Below are 20856 nucleotides of genomic sequence, written 5' to 3' on the forward strand. Positions count from 1 at the left end.
CTCTATAGTCATGGATACTCTCTACTCCATATATCTTCTAGGGAAGCTAGTTCTTCTATCTCACATCATTTGCTTACCTTCAAATAGAGCACTCAAGAAGCTCAAGGGCAAGACCCTTTATCTTGTTAAAATCTCCCCTTAGTGAAAAATGAGGAAAGAGTAAATTTAGGGGGTGGATAGCTAATATTTACTGAGAACCTTTCAGATTATGATTATTGCTTATATTTCTCAGATAAGGAAACTGAAGCTCAATGAGTTACATAATATTAGTCCTTCTCAGTTGTGAGAATGGAGTGGGGGAATCTAGTAACAAGTCAAAGTGCTACCTGGTACACATAAAAAATAGGACGAAGATGATAATATTATAACAAACTGCAAACTTGAACCCTCTACCCACCTATCTACTACCTTTTTATATCACAATAGCCTTAGCAAGGATGGAGTACAAAATTAATTTCCTTTTGGGAAAATCAGTAAGATAGAAATACCAAGTGTGAAGGAAAAGCAAGGGCTACTTAGAATAAAGGTGCTATATTTTACTTCCAGTTGAGAATGCAAATGATGTCATCATCAACTATTGTTTGGCAATAATTTTTAGTATTCAGAGTGCAGTTGTGTGGTCTGAAAACAATTTAAATTGAACAAAAACTAGTGCTTCTTTGACTGACTCTGATATTGGATTCTTCCCTTCCCCTCCCCACAAACACAGTCTCTTCTTGGAGTACACAGTGAGTCAATCTGGTATATCTTGATGGTTGAATAAGCTCTTTGATTTCTGAATTATTTTGAGATTAACTGAATTTGAAATGTGCGCTGCCTGCAATGTCTTGCTGGCACAAAAAGATGAGCTTTGTTATTGACAAAGAAGACTTGCAAACGACATTTTTTATCATTATTCCCCAGTGCTGAACTTGTGTTCGCTTCAGCCTAGCCTAGCTGCCTAGATGGGTGCTTTGAGGCCAGGTTCAAAAGTGCAATTTACAATTTTCTATGGACTCCTGTGAACTGCCACATGGAGTGGGGTGACTCTTCTGCCTGGGAGACCAGACTCATATTTTTTTTCTGTAGTTAGAAAACATTGTCCATTATATTATGGTTTTTGATAACTTACATAATACCACAAATGAATGAAAGCTGTCATCCAAGAATCATATTATGGGTAAGCTGAAGCTGAATGTCACTGGAGCTGCTTCAAGGGTTTTTGTGTAAGCCCTGCAATCCTGTCCTTGGTCCCAAAGGAAACCTTGTAATTCCACATCAGCCTTAGAGCCTCAGTCTGTGGACTGTAAGATAATCAAGCATTTTTTAATCTTTTCTTTATTCCCTTAGTAACTGCCATTCTTTCTCTTCTTTTCTCTTTTTACCCTGTATTTACTTTTTTAAAGCCAGACTTGACTATCTACTTAAAATGATGGCTTATTAACACTGCCACCTCTATTGATCTACCATCTCTTCTCTCTTGTCACTCACTCCTAAATTTGATACTCTCTTGTCTTATTACTTCTGGGCTAACTTGTCCTACTTAGTATTTATTCCTTCAGTTTTTCTTCATTTTCTCTAGTTTGCCACCTTCTACCTCTCCCTTAGCAAACAGCTTACTTGACCTGTCCTATAGATAGTGGCTACAATGCAATACATATGAAAGCATCCACGGGGTAGGCACAATAACTGCTTGTTCCATTCAACCACCTATTAGGAATTCTGCTTGAATGCACAGAAAACAATAATTTTAAATGACTGTGCAATAATTTGAAGAACGTGATATTTCTGAAGTACTCACACTATTTGTATTCCTATTATACAGGACAAGCCCTATGTACCAAGTGTTTGTAAGACCAATGGCCTGTGAACACAGTTGTGCTAAACAAAGAAAAGGAAAGAAAGAAAGCCAACAGGCCTCACAAGGTCCCTTGGGAAACAAGCCAGCAATCAGTTAGGCAGCCCTTGATCATAAGGGTGAGAAAGAGGGAGGCCCAATTATAAACACAATCCCAAGAACTAATAAAACGTCAGATCTCGTAGATTCATTTTTCTTTCCCTCTCTTTCTTTCTTCCTCCCTCCCTCCTTCCCTCCCCCCTAAAATTCATGGCCAGGAATCATAACAAAACTCATGGCAACTGAAAAACAGCAACCTTCCTGCACATTCTCATAGGACCCTTGTACTACTAGTACTGCCCAATCTGCAGACAACTGTGGAATGCTTCCTCCTTATCATCTTCCCTGTCAGTTCTAATAAACTCCTCTTTTCCACCATTTACACTCTGCTTTTAGACCACATGGTAGCAATAACTTGTACTTCTAGAGTCATATATAAACTCTATAGACAGACCAATTTTTGTTAGTATCCCTACCATTAATATAATTGCAAGCACTTGAGGCAAGAGTTGTATCATTTCTATGTCCCCAGGTGCCTTTAACATGATGTCTATTACACATTAGATACCCAATAAATATGCATTTGATTGAGTTGTACCTGTTGGTATTATTATTCATATTATTCTCCTGTTTCCCACTTTATTCATTACAGCATCTGCAGCCCTTTCCTCTCAACTGGTCTTTGCTTCCATGCCTAAGACAAAGAATGAAACTGTCACTTTAAATCCAATGGCCTTGCTTTTATTGAAAGCTAATCATCCACAAGGTTTTTCTCTCCCACTGATACCATACGAGGAAACAATTAGCAATATTTCTCTGATGTCAGCAAATGACCTCAGTATTAATCTTATCAGGCTTGCCTCTTTGGGGAGTTTATTCAGAAATCAATTCAGGTTGCATTATAAATCAAAAGGAAGAAAAAAGCAATTCCTAGCTTTCTGTTCTACTAATGTGAACACATCAGTTAGGTAATATCCTGATTAAAATCTCAGGATTGTGTCACAAATGATCTATTAATTTTTTTCTTTTTCAGTTGTATACTTAATTTGCTAATCTTCTGAAATCATTTGTTCCAATAATTGCTTCTATATCTCCTGTCTGCTCATTCACTCATGCTCTAACATTCTTTTCCCCCAGGACATTGGACACATGGACTATTATCTTCATTTCTGCCTATATGCTTGCCACCCAATAATGGGCATGTCTTCTAAATCCAAACTCAGTTCTCAAATTAGGCAGTTCATTAAACATCTCCTTTGGAAACTCTATTTCCTTCATCTTCCCTTCAGTATCACCCTGTAATGGTTACTTTTCTGATGACCTGCATAATTTATCTCTAACCCTGTTACTTTCCTGTGCACAGCAAACTCAGAACACAAAGGCCCCAATTGGCTTTTGTCAGGGCACTAAATTTAGCAAATTTTCAGCCAGGTTTCTTCTAGCTATTCATCTGGATGCCCTGACCTCTATGGCTCTTTCCACAACAATATGTTCTATTTCAAGATTGAAATGAGTCCAGAATATACAAAGACAAAGTTGCATTTTCAGAATTATCTAATTAGTTGGTAATGATCATATTCATACAGTTTCCATAACCTCTATTTTTGCTGAGGTCCCTTTTTCTTCATCCCCTTGACCTCTGATAGAACACATTTCACTTCTCCAAGTCATATCAGAGGAGTCTGTTTCTGATTGATTCATATATTCTTTCCCTTCTCTGATCAATGTCACACAAAGTTAAATTATCCCTTGGGGAGTATAGTCTATTTATTAAGAACTTTTGCCCATGTACTAGGCAATAGATTTGTCAAACAGCAAGTATTCCATATAATAACTCTGCTAGAGAATCCCCAGTCAGTGTTACCTGAGAAGCCTGGGCCAAAGAGTTCAGCCACAGAGATATTTTGACCCTGTGATTACTTTTGACTTTATTTGTAATAAGATACACTGACTACTGCAAGGAGAGTAGAACATATAGACAAGTGAAAATAGGGAGACCAATTAATGGGGCCTTTCAATAATTCAGGTGATAATATATGCTGCCACGTATCAAAATGATAGTAGAGATGCTGAGAAGTGGTAAAATGCTTTATATATATTTTCAAATAAAGACAAGATTTTATGACAGATTAATTTGGAGTGGAGAAAAGTCATGAGCAGCTAGAAGAACAGAATCGCCAACTAACAACATGGGGAAGAAGAATAAGTTTAGAGCAGGATCAAGAGTCAAATTTTGAATGTTACATTTGCTATGCTTTTTAGAAATTAAATTAAAATTAATATTAGGAAGTTAAGTATTTGATTCTGGGATTTAGGGAAGGTTCTAAACTAAGGATATAAACTTATAAACTTATGAGCATTTTGGATATATGGTGTGGTTATTGTCATGAGACTGGGTAAGATCATTAAAGAAGTGAAGATAGAGAACAGATCAAAGGAGCAAACCTTAACAAACTCCAAAAATTAGAAGTTGCAGAGATGAAGAAGAATCACCAAAGAAGATTACTAATGAGTGGTTACTATAGTCTGGATCTTAAGTGTTGGCCAAAGGTCCATATGGTAAAGGTTTGGTCCATAGCATGATGCTATTAGGAGGTAGAACATTCAAGAGGAGGAGCCTAGTGGGATATCTCTCTTTTTTTGTACTAGGGATTGAACCCAGGGACATTTTATCACTGAGCTACATCTCCAGCCCTTTTTTATATTTTATTTAGAGGCAGAGTCTTGTCAAGTTGCTTAGGGCCTCACTAAGTTGCTGAGACTGGCTTTGAATTCATAATCTTCTTGCCTCAGTCTCCCAAGTCTAGTAGTATATTTTAATCTCAATGGGAGCATTCTTTTGAAAGGGACAATTGGACCCTAGCCCCTTCATCTTCCTGTCTTTTGCTTCTTAGTCATAAGGTAAGTGTTTTGCTTTGCCACATGCTCCCACCATGATGTGCTATCTCTCCACAGGCCCAAAAGCAACTTCCAAAACTATAAAACAAAATACAAATTTTCTCTTTATAAGTTGATTATCTCAACTTATATTGGTTATAGTGATGGAAAAGTAACAAATTAGCTAAAGACAAAATAGGATAGCATTGTATCTTATCAGTCATGGGAGTAAAGTGTTCCATTGAAGAGGGGAAAATCAACTGTGGCAAATGCTGCTGAAAAGGCAAAAAAGATGAGGACCATGAATTACCCATTGAGTTTAGCATCCTATTGATTACTGGTGACCATAATGAACCTTTTCAGTGGAGAAGAGTAAAAGCCTGATAATGGTGGTTTTAGGAGTGGAACTGCCTATAATCCACATCCCAGTCCTAATAGTCATGCAATCAGGGAGAAAATATTTTCCCCCATTGTAAGTAGGCTTAGCAGGATAGTAGTTCTGTGCTTCCTTTCTCAATCTGAACTCACTGTGAATGCCCATAAGTCCAAATCCTTCTTCCATCAGCTCCCTGATATAGCCAGAAAGCAGTTGTGGGACAAATACAACTGATTGTATTTGTCTGTCAGTAGTCTGAATTTCTAGTAAGCAAGGAAGTAGAATTCAACATTTATGGTGGAAGTGGTGGCAGCAGCGCCAGCAGCAATATCCTAATCAGGCAATTCCTGTGATGACACCATATTAGTATGTCTGCTCTTTAAAAACCTGGTTTCCCAGCATCTCTTCAATTATATGAGAGTCCCTGCTGTCCTTCACAAATATCTACTTTAATTTTATGTAGCTTAAGTGTGTTTTGCTTCTTGCAGTCCAGAATCCCAGCTTACATGGTAGTACAATCTCATCAGGAAGCCAGGCCATTAGCTATATAGTGGCAAGAGTTGGCAGGACAACTCATTCTAGACAATAAAGCTTGAACTTTCTGTTAAAAAGCCAAGAATCAAGGTTTTGTTTTTCCTTGAAGTTTTCTGCTGTAACAGGAGGAGAATCAAGTTAGAACTGAATGCATTATCTGCTATTTGATTCAACACACTTGAATTATACCAAGTACCCGATAACTCAAATGAAAAACAAAACAAAACAAAAAAAAAAAAAAACAAATCAATAAGGGTTAAACTGTGATGGAATAGTTTGTGAAGGCCATAATGATTGTCCAAATGTGTGACAAAACAGGACTTCTTTGTCTACTTGTTTTCCTAATATTATTTTGCCATGTGCCATTTTAAACCCTCATGATAGATTTAAATTTACAGTCATTCGGGGGTTGGGGGTGGAAGAAAAAGCCTGTCCACTGAAGATCAATAAAAAATGAAGATAAAGTAGCTCTGAATGGCACTGGTAATCAGTAGAAAAGAAGAATCAATTTACATAGAACTTTTTAAAGTTTGAGACAGAGTCTCACTAAGTTGCTTAGAGCCTAAGTTACTACGGCTGTCTTTGAATTTGTAATCCCAGTGACTCAGTCTCCCAAGTCACTGCAATTACAGGCATGTGTCACTACTCCCAGCTTACATAAAACTTTTCAAGGCCACAGTAAATGTATATTATAGGCTACATTTATGGTTTAAACTATTTTATCTTCATTTTCTAAGACTATACATCTCTATATGTTAGAATAGCAGTTGAAACCTATACCCAAAGACTCTAATTTAGTAGGTTTGTGATAACAAACTGTAAGTTCCCTAAGGGCAGTACTCAGAAAAATGTCTGAAGCATGGTAAATATTCAATAAATATTTGGTGAATTAATCATTTTTAATCTTGTCTAGGAAAAGGAAGATAATTTGCACTGAGTTTTCGGGGTATAATCATTTCTTTTTTTTTTTTTTTTTTTAATTGAAACCCTATTATCTGTACCAGATTCTTTTTTTTTTAAAGAGAGAGAGAGAGAGAGAGAGAGAGAGAGAGAGAGAGATAATTTTTTAATATTTATTTTTTAGTTTTTGGCGGACACAACATCTTTGTTTGTATGTGGTGCTGAGGATCGAACCCAGGTCGCACACATGCCAGGCGGGCGCCCTACCGCTTGAGCCACATCCCCAGCCCCTAATCATTTCTTAATTCCTTGAGAAAATGTTTCTTTCTTATCACTTTCCACTGACTCAGAATAAGTCATAGTTTGTATTTTGGTGACATGAATAGGATAATTGATTATTTCTTCCCAGTCTAAGTCAAAAGAGAAATATCTTTTAAATGCAAAGCACTTCTTTTTCTGGCCCATCTGTGAGAGAGCAGAAATAGAGGACAGCATTGCTTTAGGATGATTATAATAGGTATCAATTTTTGAATTCCTACTGTATGGTAGGGTGTTTTATATATAATACCTGATGATCTATTTCAAGTGTGAAGAGGAAAATCTATACAGGGAAAAAGATGAGGGTTTATAATAATTATGATAACAACAATAATAATACTAATTATCATTCAGTATGTACAAAGAACACTGTTGTTTCACATGAATTATTGGTCTTATACAGTCCACATAAGAACCATATAAAGTAGGAACTGTCATTATTTCCATTTTACATAGTAGGAAGACGCTACTCCTTGAGAGGCTCAGTAACTTCCTGAAAAGTTCCGTGGCAACTAGTAATGGAATCAAGATTCAAAACTAGACTTGTGTGACTCCAAAATTAAACTCTAACCCACTCAGCTGTAATGCCTCTCTTTAGGATAACTTTTATTTTGTCCTGAATCTGACTTTGATAATGCAAATAAGACAATGTGTGGGAAATAACTTCACAAATGGTATAATGCTAGAGGAATGAGTAGTTACTATCATTATTAATTTATTTATTGAGCACTTTTTGAGTTTCTATTTTCTTATTGAGTTTATTTAGATACTAGAGAAGGTGTTGGATAGTAAGGACAGAACTATGAGCAATATAGGCATAGCCTGTAACCTTAAGGAGTCCACAGTCTAGGGGAAAAGCAGAAGTATAAAGTATTTTAGCAAAATATAGGAGAGAGAATGGGTGATGTGTGCACAATTGTTATAGTACAATAGGACCACAAAAAAAGAGGTATTAACATACCCTGGGAGTAAATTGGGCAGACAGAAACTATTTACTAAAAAAATATGAACATAACTAAAACCTTAACTATATATCAAATTATACAGGCCAGGAAGGTACAGGGAGAGAAAGGCATTCCATACAAATTAGGTAGTATACAAAAAGTGTAAATGCAAAAGAATGGTATGGTATATGGAAAGATTGAAAAACATTTCCAAAGTAATGTCCTCAGAGGCTTTATAAGCCATAGAAGGTAAATTGCACTTTATTCGGTAGGTAATGGGGAAACTTTGCAGTCTAAACTAGAGATGTGACAAGGTTAGATTTCATTATAGAATGATCTTCCTGGTGGCCATAGGGAAAATAGATTGGAGGGGAAAACACCACAGGTCAACTGGGAAAACTGTTATAGTCCAGAAGTTAAAATGAGAGAGTATTAGTAGGGATACAGTAGAAAAGACAGATGCAAGGAATATTTAGGATAGGAAATCAACTAGACAGTGATTTATTAGATTCAGGAGGTGAAATAAAGAAAGGAATAAAATATAACTTCTCAAAGGGTGACAAAATAGACATTGGAAGAAGGATGGATTTGCAGAGGAGAGGGATGACGAGTTCCATTTTGGACATATAAAGTTTGAATGGCCTGTGAGACATCCAGCTAGAGATGCTGGAAGGTCACTGAATATATAAGCCTGACATTTCAGGGAGATGTTGGGGATAAAAATATAGTTCTGGGAATCAGCAGCACATAGGTGATGAGTGGATGACACTGCCCAGTGACAGCATTGACCTTGGCAAGTATAGTTTCAATGGATAATGGCAGTATAAGCCAGTTTACAGTGGAATGAATAGGGAATACATGTGTGAAAGTGAAGACAATGAGTATGATGTACTTGAGAAGTTAGAATGAGAAGGAAAAGAAAGAATGGGACTATGGGAATCAAGAAAGAGATTTTGTTTGTTTTTAGAATATGAAAAATCTATGTTAAATGTTGCTTGAAAGCTTCTTCAAGGTGACCTTTCAGTTAGCAGCCCCACCAGCAAAAGACAAGTGAGACCCCTGGTAGGAAATCAGAGGAAAGAAGTCTAGCTCTCCATTGTTCTGAGAAATTTAGTAATGAGGTTTCTGAAAGATGAAGTTGACAGAGAGGGAGAAGGATTATTTAAGAATAAGACAAATAAATTGGTGATCCACTTATTGGTATTTTTGGATTGTTAATAAATGTTTAACAAAAGGGGTTCAATAATTCAACATCACATTAAGCCAAAAAATATTTAAAGCTGTCTGTAGCTGCCCATAAATTGAATTGTGCAGCATGTGATCGACTTCCTGCCAAGAACATTTGCTTGTTCCAACTTAGTCTGCTCTATCTAGATACAGTAATTATTTCATTTTGGCACAGATGCATGTTTGAAATTAACACTTACTGACCCCTACATTTTCCTCCTTCTGAGTTCTCCTGATCTCCCATTGTCTGTCTAATAAGTCTGTTTATGACAAGGTCTCTATAATAATGGCCTTCCAGAAAACGATTGTCTCCAGATAGAGGCTCACTTAGAGGGGATTTGCAGTATCGGTCACACCAATCTGATAGTAATCAAACAAGCATCTTCTCCACCTGTAAGCAGTCTCTGATGACATCTACCCTCTTCCAGCCCTATCTAATATTCTGGTCTATTCACATCAGGATATATAAATGGGGTAGACAGTATTGGAGGGAAAAATGGCAAGTCATGGCAGGTTGATTTAGTCCTGATTATTTATTGCCACAAGTCAGCAGGCTCTTCTGCATCCATCTCATGACCTCAAGCAGCAGATTCTAGATAAAAGTTCAGCTTTTCTGCTCAGGGGACTACTTCCTAATGTTTATAAACCCCCAAGATATCAAAAGTCATCTATGAAAGACAAGATATTTTCCCTACAGAAAATGAGGTTCCCCTATAATTAGTCTGCATTGTATTTTGTCACCTGGACCCCAAATAATGCTTCTAGTACATAGTTTCATAAAGATCCTTCTAAAATCAACTCCTATAGCATCTCTCTGTAATCTTCATGTTCACAGACGCTAAGAAAAACAGTCCATAAGTCATTAAGTGAAATAGACCCTAATTGTATTAGATAACATGCTTTGAGGAATTTTTTAGATGTCATAAACTGTCTTAAATGCTTTTTATCTTTTGACATGTTTAATCCTTTCTATATCCAAATAAAGATAGTACTTATAATCCACATTTTACATAAGGCAACAGAGTCACAGAAAGCTTAGGTAACTTGCCCAAGGGCACTTAGCTAGTAAGTAGTAGGGTCAGCATTTGAAGCAGCTTGACTCCAGAATACATGCTGTTAGCCTCAATCATCTATCACCTCTCTATGTATAATGTTCTCACCATTAAACCTTCTCTGCCTGACTCCAGTAATGTAAGCACAATAGTTTTCCTTCCTGTTATGTACTTCAGCAGTTTGTTACTGTGTGGGCCACTGATTCAGCATACAGCCAGAGTATGAATCCAAGATCTGGTTGAATTAGGACATCTTGCTGTACCTAACTGAAAATAAGTATATAAAGCACCAAAAGCGATGTTTGGTTTATAGTAGGTATTTAGAAATATTCATTTTCTCAAATTTTCAAAGTAAAAAGGACATCTAGTGCACAAGTAACGCAAGGATAAGATAGCTGATCAATCTGGAATGACAGCTTCAAGGGAAGCAGGATAAAGAGGGCAACCAAGTCATTCTAGGTGGCACCTGCTACTCCTCTCTCAATTATTCCCTATATCATCCTCACAAAGCTTGTACTAAAGATGAGGACTCTCTCAGCCTCTTTTAGGCTTCAGTCCCAATCTCTGTCCCCTCAAAATTTTTAAGAAAGTAACAGCACATGTGGACATGTAAAGAATATGTGGAATGGGAAGGAAATGCCACAATCAGTAACAAGAACAACCTTTCTGTCATTGAAAACAAGACATCACCATTACCCGGTTGTAAAAACAAAATAATTAAAATCAGTTTTAATAATCATTCACATCTTAGTTTTATATGATCCTTTCCCAATGGAGGGATAGCAGCAATTTGGTTTTCCTAAAAAGTGGGAGATAACTTGTTATTCAAAATTAAAAAGAGAAAGATCAAAAATCAGTCCACCCAGGGCTCATAATTTTGTCCTGTGCTGGGTGTACAATTTGTCCCTGTCACAGCTAGGACTGACTTATCCATTAGGCACAGTAGGCACAGTGCCTGAGGCCCACAAAAATGTTTCATTTTCTTTTAAAATCAGAAGGAAACAAATGAACATTCAGATAGAATGAAATGCTTTAATATGTAATGTTAATATATTCATCTTTATACAAATAGTCACAAAATATGATTTTAATGTAATTTTAAAGAGAAATAAGTCCATGAAGGTAAAAATGCCTAGGGCTCATAAAAACTATAATGTAGCCCTAGTCCCTGGTTGTGTTTCCAGAGAAGCAGATATTGAGAGAGCATTTAGCATTTGGATTATACATTAAGAATTATTTACAATAGCAAAATTTGTAGAAAAGAAGGAAAGGAAAATAAACATAACAGAAGAAAAGGCTGAGCTATAGTGCAAGGTCAAGCACACAATTGGCCAGTCCCTTAAGAAACTCTAGAACTAGAATGATTCTTCAGAGTTGATTTAGGTTGGGCTGAGATTGTCACACCCTTTTATCCACATATTGGATATGGGTGCTCCAAAAGAAAGTGTGATCTAAAGTAAAGTAAGCTTCTGTGGCTAAAGCAAACCCTAAAGAGCTAACAGCTAGAGGCTGTATGCTGACTTCACCCTCAGCAACCAGCAAGTCCTTCCTTGAAGAAGGATCTGGACAGTGCCTCATGGCATCCACTACACCTCTTACACTCACCCTGGAGGAAGAGTCTCTAGTTGTCTGGAATCAACACCAGCTACACTGGCTGAAAGCAGGGCCCACTGGCATTACAGCCCCACTTCCTTCCAGTCTGTTGAGAACAGCCGCAGGAAAGAGATCATAAATTAAATCAAATACATTATGTAGTGCATTTATTTTTATCTCAGTCTACAGCCCTTGGGTTATTTTTATCACCTTTTAAAAAAGAAAATTCAGCTCTCCCTAGCCATCTCATCAATTTGTCAAGTTTGAATTCTGAAATCTATATATCCATATAAAATTTACACCCCCTTCAAGCATATTTTTATCCCCACATAAAATTTATGTCAGCAGTGTTTTGCCAATATGGCTACCATAAAAGTTTTGTTTAGACCGAGAGAGTAAGCTCCATACATTGTAGAAAACTATTTCTTTGGCACAGGATAGTCAACTATGTTATAGGACAGAGTGCTTGACTGGGTGTCTTCTACACATATTTATTAGCATAAATGTGCTCATCTTCTCATTAAACATGAAACAGGCCAGGCACCATCTTATCTGCAGTACCTTTCCCATACCTACTTTGCATAGGTAGTGTCTCATTCACATTTTTGATACTGGGACAAAATACTTGAGAAAAACAACTTAAAGGAAGGAAGATTTATTTTGGCTCATGGTTTCTGAGGTTACAGTACAGAGTAAGCTGGCTCCAGTACTTTGGACCTGTGGCAAGCAGAATAGCAGGTTGGTGAGCATGTGCTGGAGCTAGCTATTCTTCTCATGGTAGCTGGGAAGCAAAGAGTGACAGAGAGACAGAAGAAAAGATAAACCCCTCCAGGACGCATCCCCAGTGACCTACTTCCTCCATCAAGGTCCTGCCTCATACAATTTTCACCACCTCCCAATAATGCCATCAAATCATTAATTCATCAATAGATTAGTCCACTGACAAGGTCAGAGTCCTTGTGACCAAAGCACTTCCTAAGAGCCCCACTTTGGAATACTCATGCATGGAGGATCAGGCCTTCAACACATGAGCCTTTGGGGGACAGTCCAGATCCAAGTCATAACAGGTAGGAACACCCAAAAAATGGAAGAAAATCAGTATCAAGCAGAATAGAAGTGTTGGTTGAATAAAACCTGTCTGAGAAAAGAGAAGCAGGGGAGAGGTACTTGGGAGTTTGAACAAAGGTAGAGGTTTTAGGAAATATTACCTATTGATTTCTCACTTTCAAGTAGTGGAGACAAGATCTTTTGCTATATTTTAAAAAATATTATTATTATAACCACAATTTCAGGGAGTAAACAATAAGATAGAAATGCCTATTTTCTTCTTAGCAAAATACCTGACACTTCCTGCCTGACTTCTCTCCTTCCTAGATTTGATTATTTGGAGATAACTTATGAAAAGCAATTTCAAAGTCAGTACAGTATCATGCTCATTTTCCCAAGTATTCCTTTTAATGGGTTTTGCACATCCTGGGTTTCAGATTATATAATCGTAGGCAAACTCCATGATCTGATTCTAGCAATTGACAGATACAGATTTGATTATACAATTCTGAATAGCTAGGGAAAGCTTTTATTTTTCTTTCAAACCCATAATTGCTTGAGCTTTCCTTTGCAGCTGCCTGCCTCTCGGCAACCCAGTTGGGTTTCAGTTTGCAGACTGCTAACTACTAATCACAAACTCCAGTTTTTTGTGATGGAGAAAACATCCATGTAGCACTGAAACAAGATAGTAGGACCATCTTTACCTTATATAAAAAAATCTCCAAATACCAGATTCTAATTCTACCTCAAAAAGGTCCCTATCTGAGCTTTTGAATATTAAGGAAATTCAGTATAAGAAAATCCAAATTTATTAAGTGTTGGTGGTAGATGATTTGGGTGGAGACAGATAAGAGGGTAAAAATAGATAGGAAATGTAAATTCTTGTACTTTATCTAAATTAAGGATTGCATAATAGCATTCTTGAGCACCAACACATCTCAAAATTTATACCCAGTACATTTAAATGCATTTACACTTTTTGATGAATTGACTTGTAAACTTTTGTTGAGTCATTTTATTTTGTATCACTTTATTTTCATTAATATAATCCCGATTCCAGGGTGTGGTAAAGTAACCTCACATAGTTGGTTCTCAACATGAGTATATTCCTTATTGAAGAAAATGAATGAATGGGCATTGAGCATCTATTGAAAATTGGAGCTTAAATGAAATCATTACTAACAATGAGTGAGATAATATATGTGAAAATAATTAACACAGGAACTGGAACTTATTACACATCATTTTAGAAATTTATTTTAATTAGGTATATATGACAGCAGAATGCATTTTGATACATTGTCCACAATTATAGCACAACTTTACATTTCTATGGTTATACATGATGTAGTGCATATGTGCAGTCATAAATGTACCTAGAGGGGCTGGGGGTGTGGCTCAAATGGTAGCGCGCTCGCCTGGCATGCGTGAGACCCGGGTTCGATCCTCAGCACCACATACAAACAAAGATGTTGTGTCCGCCAATAATGTTGTGTCCGCCAATAACTAAAGAATAAATATTTAAAAATTATTAAAAAAATAAAAAATAAATGTACCTAGAGTAATGATGTCCATCTCATTCCACCATCTTTCCTATCCCCAATACCCCTCCCCATCCTCTCCTTTGCCCAATCAAAGTTTCTCCATTTTCCCATGTCTCCCCATTATGGATCAGCATCCATTTGTTAAAAAAAAAAAAATCAGCCTTACTTCACTTAGCTCCAATAATTTACCTGCAAATGCCTATGATTTTATTCTCTTTTAATGCTAAGTAATATTCCATTAAGTATATATACCACAATTTCTTTATCCATTCATCTATTGAAGGACATCTAGGTTGGTTCCATAGTTTTGCTATTGTGAACTGAGCTGCTAATAAACATTGATGTGGCTGCGTTACTGTAGTATGCTGATTTTAACTCCTTTGGGTATAGACCGAGCTGAGTCAAATGGTGGTTCCATTCCACATTTTCTAAGGAATCTCCATACTTCTCTCCAGATTGGTTGCATCAACTTGCAGACCCACCAGCAATGAATAAGTGTGTCTTTCCCCGTACATCCCTGCCAACATTTATTATTGTCTTTATTCTTGATAATTGCCATTCTAACAGAAATGAGATGAAATCTTAGAGTAGTTTTGATTTGCATTTCTCTAATTACTAGAGATGTTGAACATTTTTTCATATATTTGTTGATCAAATGTATAACTTCTTCTGAGATGTGTCTGTTCAGCTCCTTAGCCCATTTATTAATTGGATGTTTTTTTTTTTCCGGTATTTCATTTGAAAAAATAAGAGACCCAGAACAGCCAAAGCAATCCTTAACAAGAAGAGTGAAGCAGGAGGCATCACAACACCAGACCTTAAAGAATACTATAAAGATATAGTAACAAAAAAAGCATAGTATTGGCACTAAAATAGACATGTAGTCCAATGATACAGAATAGAAGACACAGAGAAAAAAATCACATAAATACAGTTATCTCATACTAGACAAAGATGCCAAAATATGCATTAGAGAAAAGATAGCCTCTTCAAAAAATGGTGTTGGGTAGAACTGAAAATCTATTTGCAGCAAAATGAAAATAAACCCCTATCTCTCACCATGCACAAAACTCCACACAAAGTGGATCAAGGACCTAGGCATTAGACCAGAGACCCTGTGCCTAATAGAGAAAAAAGTAGGCCCAAATCTTATCATGTCAGATTAGGCCCCTACTTCCTTAATAAGACTCCTAAAGCACAAGAAATAAAATCGAGAATCAATAAATGGGATGGACTCAACTAAAAGGTTTCTTCTCAGTAAAAGAAATAATCAATGTGGTGAAGAGAGAGCCTACATTTTGGGAACAAATGTTTGCCACATGCATGTCAGAGTACTAATCTCCAGGATATATAAAGTACATGTCATTATTTTAAAAAATTAAGTTTATTTTAGCATAAAATATATTAAAACACATGCAATAATTAGAGAAATAAGAGATGCAATCAAAAGTTCAAATATAATTCGTCAGATGTCCAATATCTTCTCCAAAATATTCTCAGACTAATCAATAAAACCAAGGGGCTAACTATACAAGCATGAGTAATCTATTTATATAATATACTAGACAAAGGAGCCGTAAACATACATTGGAAAAAAGATAGCCTCTTAAACAAATGGTGCTGGGAAAACTGGAAATCCACAAGTAGAAAAATGAAATTAAATTCCTATCTTTCACCATGCATAAAAGTCAACTAAATTAGATCAAGGACCTAGGCATTAGACCAGAGACCCTGTACTTACTAGAAGAAAATGTAGGTCCAACTCTCCATGATGATGGTTTAGGAACCATCTTCCTATGTAAGACTCCTAAAGCATAAGAAGTAAAGTCAAGAATCAATAAATGAGATGGTATCAAACTAAAAAGTTTCTTCACTGCAAATGAAAGAATCAAGAATGTGAAGAGAGAGCCTATAGAATGGGGGGAAAAAACCTTTGCCAACTGCACCTCAGGCCATTAATCTCCAGGATATATAAATAACACAAAAAACTTAACTCAATAAATAAATAAACTAATCAATAAATGGGCAAATGAACTGAACAGACACTTCATGGAAAAAGAAATACAACCAGTCAACAAATAAATTAAAAATGTTCAACATCTCTAGCAATTAGAGAAATGCAAATTAAAACTATACTGAGATTCCATCTCATTCCATTTAGAATGACAATTATCAAGAATACAATCAACAATAAATGTTGGCAAGGATGTAGGGAAAAATCTTCATTCATACATTGTTGGTGGGACTGAAAATTGGTACAACTACTCTAGAAAGCAGTATGGATATTCCTCATATTTTCTGAGGAATGGAACCACCATTTGACTCAGTTATCCCACTCCTCAACATGTACCCAGAGAACTTAAGATCAGCATACTATAATGATGCAACCACATCAATGTTTATAGCAGCACTAGTCACAATAGCCAAGATATGAAACCAACCTAGATGCCTGTCAACAGATAAATGGATAAAGAAAATGTGGTTTATACATACACAGTGGAATATTACTCAGCCATAACAAATGAAATTATGGCATTTGCCAGCAAATGGATGGAACTGGAGGCTATCATGCTAAGTGAAAAAAGCCAGTCCAAAAAAAAGGCTGAATATTTTCTCTGATATGTGGATGCTAATACATATGTGGGGGAAACAGAAGTTCACTGGATTAGACAAAAGAGAATGAAGGGAAGGAGTGGTGATGGGAATAGGAGAGATAGTAGGTTGAATCACACATAACTTGCCTATGCTCATATATGAATTCACAACCAGTATAACTCCACATTATGATCAACCACAAGAATGGAATCCTACTTGGAATAGGTTATACTGCATGTATATCTACTGTCACTTTACTATCAGGTATATCTAAAATGAACAAATTACAAAAATAAATGAAAAAAGAATGGGATCCTAATTATAAAAAGTTATACACCATGTATGGATAATATGTCAAAATATACTCATACCATCATGTATATCTAAAAATAATTTAATAAATAAATAAATAAGTGAAATTGTAGACAATGAAATAGCCAAAGAATAATTTAATAACTGAGAACAATAGAGTATAGACTTGGGTAAAATCAACCTAGTTGAGAACAAAGAGGAATTATTTTTATCTGGAGCTTATTAGAATTACCATCCAGAAGACACAAATTTCAATCAGTCCTAAATATGTGTCCCCAGGTTTTACAAGATGGTGGCTGCTTTTACAACTTAAACTGTAAAAATGGGACATGTTAATCACATCTGTTATTTGTTAAGTGTGACTGATGTGGCAAAAGTCAAACCACTTGTAGGAAAGGGATTGGGCACAGTCTCAGGACACAATGGTGATGTTTTCACAACCTATAACAAAGGCTAGTGAATTTCATTTCAGAGTTGCAGTTCTCCCAGTTTACAAGGTCAACCTATATCTCAGTTGGAAATTTGCAGACAGTTTAGTTCAAAAGTTCAACTATGGGTGTTCCTGAAACTTGGTTTAAGAAGTCCAACCCAGCTGGCTGCAATGGATATGATCTCAGTGGCTCTGGGGGCTGAGACAGGAGTTTGAAGCCAGTCTCAGCAAAAGAGAGCGACTAAGCAACTCAGTGAGGTCCTGTCTGTAAATAAAATACAAAATAGGGCTGGGGCTGTGGCTCAGTGGTCGAGTGTCTCTGAGTTCAATCCTCAGTACTCCTCCCTAAAAAACAAGTCCCACCTACTCCATTTTAAGTACCCAGACCAATGCTACTCCATTTTAATTTTCTTCCTTGATTCTTCTCTATCCCTCCCTCCTTCCTCTCTCTCTCTTACGTACACACACACACACACACACACACACACACACACCTCCTAATAAGCAAAGGAAATAAGATTACCAGTATAAATTAGAATTCAGAATGCAGTAAATACTGCTTTGCATCTTAAGTAAGAAAAATAAAGATCCTAATATAAATTTTACATCTATAGCCAATTCCCTATACTCTCTTAGAAAAACAATCTGATTACACAGTGCAAAAAGTGACTAATTATTGCTTAGAAAATCTACATAAAAACTAAATTGAAATGTCTAGTGTTCTTCTTCCAATTAGTAATTGTTTCTGGCAAGGTAGAGAAAGTGAAAGTGAGATGGAGCCATCTAACTTTCTAACCTATCAGATATCACTGACAGTTTGATATATAGTGTCATTACCTGATATTGGGGGTTTCTCAGACAGTAAATATGACATTTCATATTTCACCAAATCTCTAAATTTTTATAATGCTTATTAAAATTCCAAGATAGTATAACACATGATAATATTCAAACACCATAGCCTATACTGAGGTACTAAAATAAAATATCAAATGAGAGACAGATTTTCAAATCTACTGATTCACCCAACTAATATTTTCATGACCCTAAGATAATGTTAGCTAGTTTCTTCCCAGTGGTAAACTACAAAGATTGATGAGATAAACTCAATGCTGGACCTTGACATTTGTAAGAGTAAGTTAAGTTTGAAGCTTGTCAAAAGACTGACAGCTCCTCTTTAAAAATAAATTGCCCAGAATATTAAATGATATTTTATGTACAGGCACATTCAATTTGATATTTGCAGTATCCTAGAAATTACCAATCATAGTTTTGGAGTTTTGAGGGCAAAAAAACATTTCAATCTTTACTCTGAAGTTGGATTCTGAAGCCCTGAGGGTAGCACCTTTTGAGAAATCTTTCCAGTTATAAAGGTCTTAAAAGCTTCATTAATAACTCTGCTTTGAAAGCATAAAACATCTTCCTCTGGCCTTGAACCTCACAGTCTCTCAAAACCAATGTTGAAATATGAAATGACTGTCTGATTTTGAAGATTTATTATATGAGGAAATAGGGAGGGAGACTTCTTGGCTCCAAAATTAAAGACCCAATAAGAAGCTTTAACATAGCTTTACTATTGCAGATTTCAGCAAAAGAAGCAAATTCATCATGGAAGAAAAAATGCTGGAGCACCAGTGCCAGTGTTGGCAAACCAGATGGTTCTCAATGGCAGTGCTCCAGAACTAAGGCCTAAAGCCAAAACGAAGTAAGGAATTGTCTTAGTCACCTTTCCATTGCTGTGGCAAAGTACCTGAGAAAATCAATTTAGGGGGAAGGAAGATTTATTTTGCCTCACAGCTTCCGACGTTTCATTTCACGATCACTTGGCTCTATTGATTCTGGATGGATAAGAGAATATGTAGAAGAGCAAAGATGCTAACCTCATGGCAGCCAGGAAACACAGTGGTGGAGTGGCTGGGTCCTAACATCCCATTAAAGGTCACACTCCCAATAGCCTGCAGATCTCCCCCTAGGCCCCACTTCTTAAAGTTTCCATTGCCTCCCAATAATGCCACCTGGTGGGGACATCCTTTGGGGTCCATTCCAGATCCAAATTACAACAGGAGGTCTCTGGCATGAGTATGGAAGAACTTTAAACTAAACTAAAATTTCTTATTGAGATCCTTGGACCATTGATCATAATCACCTGGGAAGGTGTCTTTAAAAGCAGACAGAAAGGCCACATATCAAAGCTAGTAAACCAGAATCTCCATCAGGGAAACATATTAGAAAGAAATTGGTGCAGCCAATATGGAAAGCAGTATGGAGATTTCTTGGAAATCTGGGAATGGAACCACCATTTGACCAGCTATCCCTCTCCTTGGTCTGTACCCAAAGGACTTAAAAACAGCATACTACAGTGACACAGCCACATCAATGTTTATAGCAACACAATTCACAATAGCTAAACTGTGGAGCCAAGCTAGATGCCCTTCAGTAGAGGAATGGATAAAGAAAATGTGTCATATATGCACCATGGAATATTACTCAGCAATAAAAGAGAATGAAATCATGGCATTTTCAGGTAAATGGATGGAGTTAGAGAAGATAATGCTAAGTAAAGTTAGTCAATCCCCAAAGAAACAAATACCGAATGTTTTCTCTGATATAAGCAGGCTGACTCATAGTGGGGTAGGCAGGGGGAGCATGGGAAGAATAGATGAATTCTAGATAGGGCAGAGGGGTGGGGGGAAAGGGAGGGGGCAGGGGATTAGCAAGGATGGTGGAATGTGATGGACATCATTATCCAAAGTACATGTATGAAGACACAAATTGATGTGAATATACTATGTTTACAACCAGAGATATGAAAAGTTGTTCTGTATACATGTAATAAGAATTGTAATGCATTCTGATGTCATATATAAATTTTAAAAAAGAACATTTTTAGCAATCGCCACCCCAGGTAATTATTATGTAGAATAAAGTTTGGGACACACTAAATTGATGTTTCTGAAAGTCGACTAACACCCCTGAGAGACAGATCTTCCAAGTATTCTTTGAATTTGAAGAAGAACTTTACTCTCTCACAAAGCAAAACCTGAAAACAAAAACAGCAGCCAAGTCTATGTAAACACATTTGAATAGTTGCATAGCAGTTTGGGAAGAAACCTGATCACTAAAACTTTCTTCCCCCCAATAATAGAACTTATAAATTACCCAGTGTATTTACAGATGCTTCTGCCTTTTATGACAGAGAAGCTAAGAGCTGTGACTGAAAGTTTGAAACTA

This window comes from Spermophilus citellus, assembly GCF_964194105.1.
Source record: "Spermophilus citellus genome assembly, chromosome: X".
Lineage (NCBI taxonomy): Eukaryota > Metazoa > Chordata > Mammalia > Rodentia > Sciuridae > Spermophilus > Spermophilus citellus.